Genomic DNA, 13,056 nt, shown 5'->3' with positions numbered 1-13,056 from the left:
TGAAGTTTGCATTTTTCAGACAGATGAAACGGAGGGGGAAAGTTGCATGTTCAGGTTAGGGGCATGTGGCAGACGAACGAATCGCGTACTCGGATTCGTGTCGTTGTTCTGAGCAACTTTCATGTAGAAAGTTTTTCGATCCGAGCTACGGTTTAAATCCTATGATTTTCCGAAGTTTTAAAGACATTCTGCAATTTAATTTAAAACGAAAATAAGATTACTGCATCAGCATGATGTCATCATGACATCAGCAGGGTCAACAATCAACTCTGACTGGGTTGACTGGTCAAAGGGGCAGTGGGGCCCAATTGTGATTGTCTAGTTTAATTAAGCATGTCTAATTAGACTAAATATGTTCGTTAGGCTAATTAGACAAAGTTAATTAACTAACTAATTAATTAATTTTATTAAACACCCACTTTCTTACATTTTAATTCCGTTTTCATTTTAATAGGGGCGGGCCCCATTCGTCATTGGCCCAGGGGCTAACGGGCGGTGGATGTGCGTTTACGGGCGCAGGGCGCTGCGGGCGTGGGCGCCCATCGAAGCCGGAGCCTGTCTGCACGCGGCAAGGCGCTAGCAGCGGTCAGCAGCGGCGAGCGGCGGCCCAAGGTGGCGGTGGTGGCGGGTCGATGAGCGCGCAACGGCGAGGAGCGGGCGCGGGGTTAGCGCTGTCGAGCGTCGGGCTGCTCGGCATCGGCGATGCAGCAAAGAGGCGCGCGCGGGGAAGGGCGCGTGCGGCGAGGGCAAAGGTAGTGGGGCAGGGGCACGATCATTCATGCGCGGGGTGGGGGGGCACGCCCAGGGAGCGACAGGTGTGAGCTGGGCGAGCCCAGTGCGCGGCCGGCGCACAGTGACCGTGGCGGGCACCGGGACGGCCGCGGTGAGCGTGAGGACGCGGGCCGGATCCGGTGACGGGGAGAGAAGAGGGGGCGGACGAGGCTCACGGCAGGGTTGTAGGGAGACCACAGTGGGCTCGGGGAGGGTCGGGGTGGTCCGACGAGGGAGAGGACGAGGCGGACGACGGCGACGGGGACGAGGCAGTCCAGCGACGGCGCGGTCGTGGACGAGGCGGTGTCAGCACGGTCAGCGATGGGGGCAGGCTCAGGGTCGGGGCGCACCTTGCGGGAGGAGACGGAGAGGTGGGCACCGATGAGGTGGCGAGGGCCGACGGCGAGGTGGTCGGGGCTCGCTGCCCCTATCTCGATCCTGACGGGATCGGGTGAGGGAGGGGTTGTGGGGAACTAGGAGGAGTGGGGGGTCGTGCGGTGCTAGGTTTACGGGGAGGGAGTGGCCTAATAGGCCAGGGAGCGGGCCGGCCTGGCCGGCAATGGCTAGCTGGGCCACGAGGCCCACTAGGGAGGGGGGGGGGTTAACTTTTTCTTTTTTTAAAAGATTTTCTGTTTTAGCTATTTTTAGGCCATTTAGACATTTTGCAAAAATGTTGGTTCACCACCCAATATTACTAGAAGAATATGTTCCACATGATGAATATTTTAGTTTTCATGTCTGAGCATTTTGAATTTCACACATAAATTCAAATTGAATTCAACTAGAATTTGAAATGGAAAATTGATCAAAGTGACCAAGCATTGTTTAAAACAAAAGATTAGTTTAATCATAGGGGGTTACTGTAGCAAGACACTTGGGGTGTTACAAATCTCCTCCACTACAAGAAATCTCGTCCCGAGATTTAAGTGGAGAAGTAAAGAGTAACTTCGGGAGAACTGACCCTTATAGGGTTAATTATGTGGTGAACAATTCAGGGAATGAGGCAGAAGTATCTCTCAAGTTGAAACTTAATAAACACCGAGAGCAAAGTATGATGGTACAATAGGAAGTTTCAAGCGAATGGAAAAACTATTGATACCTGAACTGAGTGTGAGAAAGGGGTTCAGAGCATCGGGAATAGATCATCTCTCGGAAGGTGACTCGTGACATGATACGAAGCCAAATGCAAGAATATTTCAGAATCAAAGATATACAGGAGAGTCAGGTTTCGATCGTGTGGAACTGTGGGTTATGGGCCCACCATGTGGGTTAAAAGTAGAAAGAGCGGTGACATGTTACAAGGTTATGATAGCAAGGCATGTTAGAGTGTAGTTTGTCAGTTATGTCGGCAACAACGTCGGTACCAAGGTCGAGGGGTGAAGAGAACCATTTTCCTACTCGTTGAACGAGGCGGGCCATTAGGCAAAGTTCTCGTCCATCGGTGGCTACCATAATGTCAACAGCAATAATAACAGGGTCTTTACTGACAAAGTTGTACATTGAGGTTCTTACCTAAGCAAGAAATTATCTCTACTGAGGTAAGTTAGTTTACCGGAAAGGTTAAACAAAAGAACGGAAAGGAAAAATATGATTAGTATATTAATCAGAACAATGGAAAGGAAAATGTGTTTAAACACAATTGTCAGGAGTATATCCTTCCCAAGGACAAGCAAAGGATGATATCCATGACTGGATAGTAAGTAGATAACCAATTAGGTAAAGGGAAAGAATTTCATGACGTTACCCATACAACGGTGTTTGGATAATTGATAAAGAAAATTTAGTATCGTGCTTCAAATGTTCTTATTGGAGATTGAATTACCACAGTCATGCTTCGAGATAGCATTGACATGGTTTCAAGCAAAGGTCATACTTTGGATACACCAAGGATCCATCGGAAACAACTTAGAAAATAAGTCATACAATTTTAGCAGGGAAAAGATGAGGGTGTGGCCGACGGGCTCAGTAGCAATCCATCGCCATGTCAAAAAGGATGTATTCCCCAAATCAATATGATCAAGTTTGTGTTGGGGGGAAGACAAGAATGTTGTTGATGCTGAAACAAATCATCGAGAGGCAAGGATGGTATTTCTAGCCATGAATTCAATTGACATCTCTAAAGAAGCCAAAGTGTGATGGTGATCAAGACAAAGTTTGTCGAGAGACTCTATGAAGATGCCCTCAAGCAGAAAAGGGAGGATGAAGTGAAAGGCTATGAGAAACACAGATTCGACACAAGCTCAAAATCAAGCTTGTTGTTTGAGGTGAAATGATAAGATGAGGAAGATCGATGTAAGCTTAGCTCATCGTCGGAAGTTGCTCCGGGCATAAGGACCAGGTAGCACAGTTAAAAAGTTGTCATGATAAAATATAGCCGTTCATGCTAGGAATGATGTGATGGGGTATAAAGCTTCCCAGTATCAAGTACTAGGTGTAATGCCAGAAGGTAAATCGGAGTAGAGGTTGGACGGGGGAAATGATTTCAGAGGATAGGTAATTTTAACTTACCCAGTGAATGAGATCAAGGAGGAAATATGGTCGAGACCATAACTGCAAGGGATCCAATTTACGATACCGGAAGAATTATTCAAAAGATTAAATATCCTTGCAAGAAGCTTTCATGATAAGTTCCACACCGTGTCCATGGGCATGAACACAAAGGTTCAGGGTCGACTCCCACTTCTACAATGCATAACCTTTCATTTTACTTCTCGCTCTTGATGAAGTTGTAGCATTGAAATTTTATCTGACGAAAAGCTAGTAGAGTATAATCCGCATAACTTTCGAGTTCACACAGATTAGGGAAGGCATAGGTTCAACCCATCGAGGTATCTTAGGAACATATATCATAAATTTCAAGAATATATAATACAAGCTCGGTAGCGGATCATGGTTGACAAACGCAGGGGATACAATTTACCAAAGGCATTATGTATCCAAGGAAAAGGCTACAAGGTTACTGAATATGAAGGACGTTGTCGGATAAAATCCGAAAAAGGGGTCTGGTGGTCCACAAGGGATCCGATGTGAGCATCAATATTCAACTAGAGGAAGAAAGAATGCAAGGAGATCAGATTATAGAAACAACTGACTAACTCAAAGCTCAATTGCAAAGGAATTATGAATTCCAAAACAAGGGATCAGAAGCAATGCTCTGATTAGGGATGGATAGGTAGAATAGCCTTAGGGGTACAATCGATGGCGATTTGATTGATCGAGATTCAACACATGTTAAAATGATGTCTGAGCCGGAAGGATGAATTCTAGGATCTGATTGAGGATTGCGAGCATTCGCAACATATTGTATCAACGAACTCAAAATGATAATGACAAAGGCTGACAATAAGATTACTAAACTTATGGTATTAACCGTAATGCAAGCAAGCAAGAAATTCAACAACAATAGGCTGTTGAGGATTTTCACAAGAATGAATAGTATTACAAAGACTTTTGTGAAGTACATGAATCAACTGAGGATGAGCGGATACTCGATAGGTGCACAAAGTTATCCGTAGGGGTATTGAGATGAGAAGGAACTGCAAGGCAGTAAGCTCAAAGGATTCTCGGAAAAAGGAGAGCAGTTCAGGACATCTTGTAATAACAAGATCAATGGGATAGAATGTAAGATTGGCAAGTGTGTAGTTATCCATAAGGATATTTCGGTGGTAGGGAATTGCAAAGGCAACAGGCACAAAGTCTCGAGAGAATATCATAGAGTATCTTCAGAATCTTCTGATGCAGCAGGCGATTATCTAAAATAAGGGGCTCTCCGGGCGGATGTGATCACGAGATCCTAATGTTCGAGCTAGTAAAACCTTTTAGCCCGAATAGAAGAGAGATGAGAGTCCCAGAGTATAGACGCGGAATAAAAGATCCTAATACCACTCAATTGGTGAGGTGGGCCTGTAAGACACACATCCAAGTTAGTAAAATGGTTTTCAGTTTCTAGACTCAACTTCGGCCAAGGAGTTGGAAAGGGGGACCCTACAGGCAGTCGACTCTGATACCAACTTGTGACGCCCTCGATTCAAATGTACACTAATCATACACGCAAGTGTGTACGATCAAGATCAAGGACTTATGGGAAGATATCACAACACAACTCTAGACACAAATTAAAATAATACAAGCTTTATATTACAAGCCAGGGGCCTCGAGGGCTCGAATACATAAGCTCGAATACACAAGAGTCATCGGAAGCAACAAAATCTGAGTACATACATAAGTTAAACAAGTTTTCCTTAAGAAGGCTAGCACAAAAGCAACAACGAACGAAAAGGCAAGGCCTCCTGCCTGGGAGCCTCCTAACTACTCCTGGTCGTTGGCGGACTCCACGTAGTAGTAGGCACCCTCGGTGTAGTAGTAATCATCGATGGTGACATCTGGCTCCTGCACTCCGTCATCTGGTCGCAACAATCGGGTATAGGGGAAAACGAGGTAGCAAAGCAACCGTGAGTACTCATCCAAAGTACTTGCAAGACTTACATCAGATCTAAACTAAGTATGCAACTGTATCAAAGGAAATGGGCCGTATCTATGGACTAAACTGCAGAATGCGAGATTACTAGCATCTTCAAGCATATAGAAGAGTACAAATCAATATAATGTAAAGTAGTAGTAGTGTTATTAACCTCGGCCAGAGATCCTTTCTCGACTCCCTGCGAGAGCGCAGTCCCAGAGCCATACTATCCATTTCTCATCTCCAATTCTCATCTCAAGTATCCAGTTCTAGTTGTATCGATCGGGATACAACTCCAAGTGTGCGTTACCACAGGACAGGCTATCGATAGATGTTTTCTTCCCTACAGGGGTGCACCAACTTACCCACCATGCTCAATTAACTCCGACCGGACACACTTTCCTGGGTCATGCCCGGCCTTGGCCAAACAATACGCCGCAACCCGACCTAGGCTTAATAGAGAGGTCAACACGCCGGACTAAACCTATGCCCCCATGGGTCTTGGGCCATCGCCCCGGGAACTCTCGCACATTGTGTGGGCGGCCGGTGAGCATACCTAGCTACCTCTTTAAAAAGGCAGGAGCTTACCAGTCCAACCCGGCGCGCGCCACTCAATCGCATGACATCTATTAAGCTTCGGCTGATGCATACGACGCAAAATGCCCATACAATGCCCACGTGATGGTTAGTGCTATCAGGCCAGAGGCCCCTCAGATCAAATATCCAAACCGTTAGTGCGTTGGTAGTGCGGTCACGAGCAGAGACTCACGAAAGATGTGACCCCGTCGCCCCGTCTCGAGTACTTGCGGCAAGGGCTAAGAATGCCCGGCCACGCCTCGTAATTACTCGTGGGCGCCCTCCAGGTCAACCCGACTCCACATCACTCGCTAATAAGCTCGCGCGGGTACCCCTCAGGGCCGACCCATCTTTAGTAAGATGGTTCAGTGTAAAGTCATAGTAACCATAGTAACTGTGTGTCTAACACCAAGGGGAAAACCTGAGGAAGCACCCCCGGTGAAATCCACTCGATGTTATCATCAAGGTGAACGTAAGAGGATCCACCCTCGAGGTTCACACTTGAGGGCTTGCACGACAGAGCCGCAACGGAAATGGTTAAGGAGGAAATCACCCTCGATGACCTCGATCGTATAGCTACACTACAGGGATCTCATCAGGAGTGGTGTAGGAGGTTCCACCCTCGGCACTCGATGGTAACTCTGTAGAGTCATACAACTAGGGGGGTGATGTGCGGTGTCGGGGCCTGGACATCGATCACGTTGATCGAGTCATCGAACATAAAGCGGGGCAACTGGGACAAGGTGGGGGTCACTGATGGATCTCTAACCAACCTATACTAAGTAGTTTAGGATAAGCAGGTAAGGTATGAAAGCAGGTAACAAAAACAGGCTATGCATCAGAGTAGGATCATACATAAAGCAGTAGCAGTTCTAATGCAAGCAAGAGAGGGAAAGAGATGGGCGATATCGGAATGCTCAAGGGGGGTTTGCTTGCCTGGAAGTTCTGCTGAAAAGAAGAAGTGTCGTCGACGTAGTCGATCACAGGGGCAGCATCAGTCTCGGGGTCTACCAAAGAGAAGAGGGGGAAGAAACATTAAATACAGAGCAAACAGATGCGTCACAAGACAATAAGCGGTGCTAGAGGTGTTCTACCGCGGTGCTACACGGTACCGTGGAAGGGGGAAACATCCGGGAATGTTTTCTCGAAGTTTGCATTTTTCGGACAGATGAAATGGAGGGGGAAACTTGTGTGTTCAGGTAGTTAGGGGCACGTGGCAGACGAACAGATCGCGTATTCGGATTCATTCGTTGTTCTGAGCAACTTTGATGTAGAAAGTTTTTCGATCCGAGCTACGGTTTAAATCCTATGATTTTCTGAAGTTTTAAAGACATTCTGCAATTTAATTTAAAACGAAAATAAGTTTACTACATCAGCATGATGTCATCATGACGTCAGCAGGGTCAACAGTGAACTCTGAACGGGTTGACTGGTCAAAGGGGCAGTGGGGCCCAATTGTCATTGTCTATTTTAATTAAGCAGGTCTAATTAGACTAAATATGTTCATTAGGCAAATTAGTCAAAGTTAATTAACTAACTAATTAATTAATTTTATTAAACACCCACTTTTTTACATTTTTAATTCCGTTTTCATTTTAACTGGGGGCAGGCCCCATTCGTCATTGGCCCAGGGGCTAACGGGCGAATGATGTGCGTTAAAGGGGGCAGGGCACTGCAGGCGTGGGCGCCCGTCGAGGCCGGAGCCTGTCTGGGCGCGGCAAGGCGCCAGCGGCGGCGAGCGGCGCCCCAAGGTGGCGGTGGTGGCGGGTCGACGGGCACGCAACGATGAGGAGTGGGCGTGGGGGTGAGGGTTGCCGCGTGTCGGGCTGCACGGCAGCGGCGGTGCAGCAACGAGGCGCACGCGGGGAAGGGCGCGTGCGGCGAGGGCGAAGGTAGCGGGGCAGGGGCAGGATCATGCGCGCAGGGGGTGGGGGGCACGCCCAGGGAGCGACAAGTGCGAGCCGGGCGAGCCCAGTGCGTGGCCGGCGCGCAGTGGCCGTGCGCGGGCACTGGTACGGCCGCGGTGAGCGCGAGGACGCGGGCCGGATCCGGTGCCGAGGAGAGAAGAGGGGGCGGATGAGGCTCAGGGCGGGGTTGTAGGGAGACGGCAGTGGGCTCGGGAAGGGTCGGGGTGGTCTGACGAGGGAGAGGACGAGGCGGATGACGGCGACAGGGACGAGGCAGTCCGGCGACGGCGTGGTCGCGGATGAGGCGGCGTCAACGCGGTCGGAGACGGGGGCAAGCTTAGGGTCGGGGCGCACCGTGCGGGAGGAGACGGAGAGGCGGGCGTCGATGAGGTGGCAAGGGGCGACGGCGAGGTGGTCGGGGCTCGCTGCCCCGATCTCGATCCAGACGGGATCATGTGAGGGAGGGGAGTGGGGAACGCGTGCGGGAGGAGACAGAGAGGCGGGCGCCGAGCTTAGGGTCGGGGCGCGCCATGCGGGAGGAGATGGAGAGGCGGGCGCCAATGAGGTGACGAGGGGCGACGGCGAGGTGGTCGGGGCTCGCTGCCCCGATCTCGATCCAGACGGGATCATGTGAGGGAGGGGGAGTGGGTAACGAGGAGGAGTGGGGGGTGGTGCGGGGTTAGGGTTACGTGGAGGGAGTGGCCTAATAGGCCAGGGGGCGTGAGGGAGCGGGCCGACCTGGTCGGCAATGGCTAGCTGGGCCACGAGGCCCACTAGGGAGGGGGGGGGGGTTTAACTTTTTCTTTTTTTAAAGCTTTTCTGTTTTAGCTATTTTTATGCCACTTAGACATTTTGCAAAAATGTTGGTTCACCACCAATATTACCAGAAGAATATGTTCCACATGATGAACATTTTAGTTTTCATGTCTGAGCATTTTGAATTTCACACATAAATTCAAATTGAATTCAACTAGAATTTGAAATGGAAAATTGATCAAAGTGACCAAGCACTGTTTAAAAAAAGATTAGTTTAATCATAGGGGGTTACTGTAGCAAGACACTGGGGGTGTTACAAAGAGTGCCCAAAAAGTTTGAGGGTAATAGGAGGGATCTAGATAACACTTGCTTTGCAATGTGCCAATCTAGCCATAAAATATAAATTGAACCTGGGCTCACATAGATAATTTGACCGAGCTGCAATTTGGAGGAGGGTGATAATTTGGGCATATGAAGGAACTGTATAAATTTCATGTCATTTGGATATATAAAAATGGTACTTCCTTCACAATGCTTCTAGGTGGAAAAAAACTTTGGAAATTTGCCGAGGAAGATTTAATGGGCAAATGGAGCTTAATTTTTTCATGAGGCAATGATTTGGGTAGGAAAGAGTGCCCAAAAGTTTTGAGCGCAATCAAGAATATATAAATAGCACTTCCTTTACAAAGTATTATTGTGAACATAATAGGAAAATGAATATTGTTGAATTATTTTTGAACTAGGCAAGGAAAGATTTTTACATATTTCACGAAGATATGACCCAAATAATTTATGAGATTTTTTGGGGAATTTTGGGAATGACAGAAATATAGGTTGCTTCACAACCTAGGGCAAAAATTGACACATGGACATGAGACATAGGCAAAACTGATGAGGTGGCGCCTAGTCATAGCAATCCACCACAATTTACAAGGTTATGACCATCTATATTGGTCATGATCAGCTAGAAATAAGGCAGCAGACCAGTGCTGTATGCTTGATGACCATTTCGTGTAAGGAAATTATGACCTTTCTGACCAAAATGGTCGATATAGTTGAGGGTTTGGAGCCCCCCGAACAACTTTTGACCAATTGATCTCAAATGGTCGTAGATCTATGAACAATTCTTCCAGGGTCACTGATGGAAGGTCACTAGTTGACACATTTCTTGTAGTGTCTACAACCGGATATTAACAAATTCCCATCTGCCACATAACCGTGGGCACCGCTCTCGAAAGTTTATACCCTGCAGGGGTGTCCCAACTTAGCCCATCACAAGCTCTCACGATCAATGAAGGATATTCCTTCTCCCGGGAAGACCCGATCAGTCTCGGAATCCCGGTTACAAGACATTTCGACAATGGTAAAACAAGACCAGCAAGACCGCCCGAATGTGCCGACAAATCCCGATAGGAGCTGCACATATCTCGTTGTCAGGGCACACCGGATGAGCAATCCATACAACTAAAACCAACCCTCAAGTTTCCCTGAGGTGGCGCTGCAAGGGGCTCTAGTTCGGACCAACACTTAGAGAAACACTGGCCCGAGGGGGGTTAAAATAAAGAAGACCCTCGGGAGCGCGACTCCCAAGGGAAAAGTAGGTGGTGGTGAGGCAAATGGTAAAACCAAGGTTGGGCCTTGCTGGAGGAGTTTTATTCAAAGCGAACTGTCAAGGGGTTCCCATAACACCCAACCGCGTAAGGAACCCAAAATCAAGGAACATAACACTGGTATGATGGAAACTAGGGTGGCAAGAGTGGAACAAAACACCAGGCATAAGGCCGAGTCTTCCACCCTTTACCAAGTATATAGATGCATTAAAGTAAATAAGATATAATAATGATATCCCAACATATCCATGTTCCAACATGGAACAAACTTCAAATTCACCTAAAACTAGCAACGCTATAAGAGGGGCTGAGCAAAAGCGGTAACATAGCCGAACAACGGTTTGCTAGGAAGGTGGGTTAGAGGCTTGACATGGCAATATGGGAGGCATGATATAGCAAGTGGTAGGTAGCGCGGCATAGCAATGTACTCAGAGCTGTCGAAAGCTTGATTCTTGAAAGCGTACTCAACGGGTTCCTCGTTCACGTACTCGTCTCCCGGCTCTACCCAAGGCAAGAACACAAGCAAAAGGAACAACAATCAATCACGATGCAGTGCACAAGCAACATGATGCAATACAAGGCATGATATGCAAGATGTGATATGCAATGCATATGCATGCTCCGGAAGGGAAAGAATGATCAAGGCATCAACTTGGCAACCCAAGTATGCCGCTGGAAATATGAGGTGATTTCGGTCGAAATTGATATAAGGAACACCGGAAACGGATGCACGGTTTGCAAATGGCAAGCAAAACAAGAATGGTGCAAAAGTGTGATTAACAACACGATGGCACTTAGAATGCAACAAGAGACTAAGCTACTGCACTCCAACATAACAACAAAGCACGGCTAAATAACTCAAGAACAGGTTCAAACAAGCATTGCAAAAGTGCAAAAGATATCAGAATCACAGACTTGGTGAAAATACTAACATGCCAAAAACAACATCAGGAAGCACTATTTAGAGCAAGCAAACAACATGCTACAGGAACATATCATAGCAAACAAAGGCATGGCATGATTCTACTAAATGCATAGATCAAAATTCCCTTACTGGTCATGAGCCAAAAAGGCACAGAAGACATGATGGCACCCATGTAAACATAGCATGTTTTATTAACAGTTTCAGACTTAGAAGAAAAGCAGAGCATAGCATAAACAGATTTATGAAGGCAACTTTGCGATCTCATGCCACTCACCACAAAGCATTGCATGACAACATAAGGATACCAATAGCAAGATGACATGTTCATGAAGTTAACCATGGCAAGAGCAATTTAATAGGATGCATGGATCACTAGCAACAACCATGGCAATATTGATTTACATGTTAATATTCTGCGAGGAACATTTTATAGCAAAAGTAGAGCAAGAACAAGGCATGCTAGACAACTCCATAATTGCAAACAGGGGCATGGCTGGATAGAGCATAACCACATGTTCAAAACATCCTTACTGAAGTATCCCAAAATAAGCATGGATATCACTATAGCATCAAGTTTACATGGCATCAAAATAACAGCAGGAAAAGGACTACATTGGTATCCAAGTCCGTCAAAACAACAACATTGCGGAGGTTACTTTGCATGCTTCTGCTAGTCATCACATAGATCACAAAAATAGAAGACAAGCACCTCTGTAAAGATGGCATGGTATAGTTCAAAACACATGTAGACCTCAAGTTCATACGGTGCACACATCAAATGCAACAAAAATGACAAAACCTCATGATCTGATAAGTAACAGCACTTAACATTTTATAGCACTATTGCATCAATGAAAATGGCATCATAATGAACATGAACATGCATGGAAATGCTTCTATCATGAAGAGCTCAACGAGACGAACAATTTGATATATCATATGCATGATTTGGAGCAGCGAGCACGGAGATATGACATGATGAAGTGGGGCAGAAAATTATTGGATCTGGGGACTTGGAGAAAATTACCCTCGTTGGAAACGGGGCGGAGGGAAGCGGGACGGGAAGAACCGGGATGCGGGCATCTGTTTGGTTGGATGGACGGGTGGATGTGATCCATCCCGCAGTGGATCCGGCTCTGGCGAGCGTGGCGACTCCGGCGATGGCCAGCGACGAGCCGATGACGGTAGGGGCTGACGGGGAGCGGCAGATCCGGGCGCGGGCGGCGTTGGGGAGGCGCTGGGGCGGCAGATGGTTGGCGCATGTGGCGGCGACTGGCTCGCCGGCGGGAGGAGGGGGGCGGCGGCAACCATGGAGACTAGCGCGGCAGGGCGGCGTGACGAGGCACAAGGGCAGCGGCGACGCTAGATGGTGGTGGGCGGAGGCGCGCAGGCGAGGTGGCGATGTGCGGCGAAGGCACGCAGCGGTGGCGGTTGGCGGGCTCGGGCGGCGCGGTTGCCGGAGCGGCGGGCGGCGGCGTGGAGGACGGTTGTCGGTGGGGCGCGGGCAGCGGTGGTGGAGGCGAGGCGCGGAGTCCGGCGAAACTCCGGCAGCCGGGCGCGGACGACGGCGCGCATGGGGTGCGGCGGGTGCACTCGGGCCTACGCGGGCCCGCGATGGCCTCTGCGGGCCAGCGGTGCGGAGGAGAGAGAGCGCCGGCGGCGGATGACGTGGCACCGCGGGATTGGTCCGGGCGCGGTGGCAGACATGTTCGGTGCGCGATGGACGTGTCCGGTGGCGCAATGATGAAGATAGTTAGGGTTTCGACCGCGAATTTCGGAGGGGATCACATATATATATGTAGAAGGAAGTGGGAGTGTCCAAATGAGATGCGGTTTTCGCCGACACGGTCGTGATCCGACGACGGAGGGCATGGAAGTGGTTTAGATGGGTTATTGGGCTCTTTTGAAGGGGTGTTGTGCTGCAACACAAGAGGCTTTCGCGGTTACCCGGTTAACCGTTGGAGCATCAAACGGCCTCTAAATGGAACGAAATTTGACAGGCGGTCTACCGGTGGTGTATCAAGGCCACTTGGCAAATCTCGGTCCATTCTG

The sequence above is a fragment of the Triticum urartu genome, chromosome 1A (assembly GCF_056163025.1).
Source record: "Triticum urartu cultivar PI428250 chromosome 1A, HENAU_Tu73, whole genome shotgun sequence".
NCBI classification, from domain to species: Eukaryota; Viridiplantae; Streptophyta; class Magnoliopsida; order Poales; family Poaceae; genus Triticum; species Triticum urartu.
The sequence above is the reverse complement of the archived record's forward strand: the minus strand, read 5'-3'. Positions refer to the sequence as shown.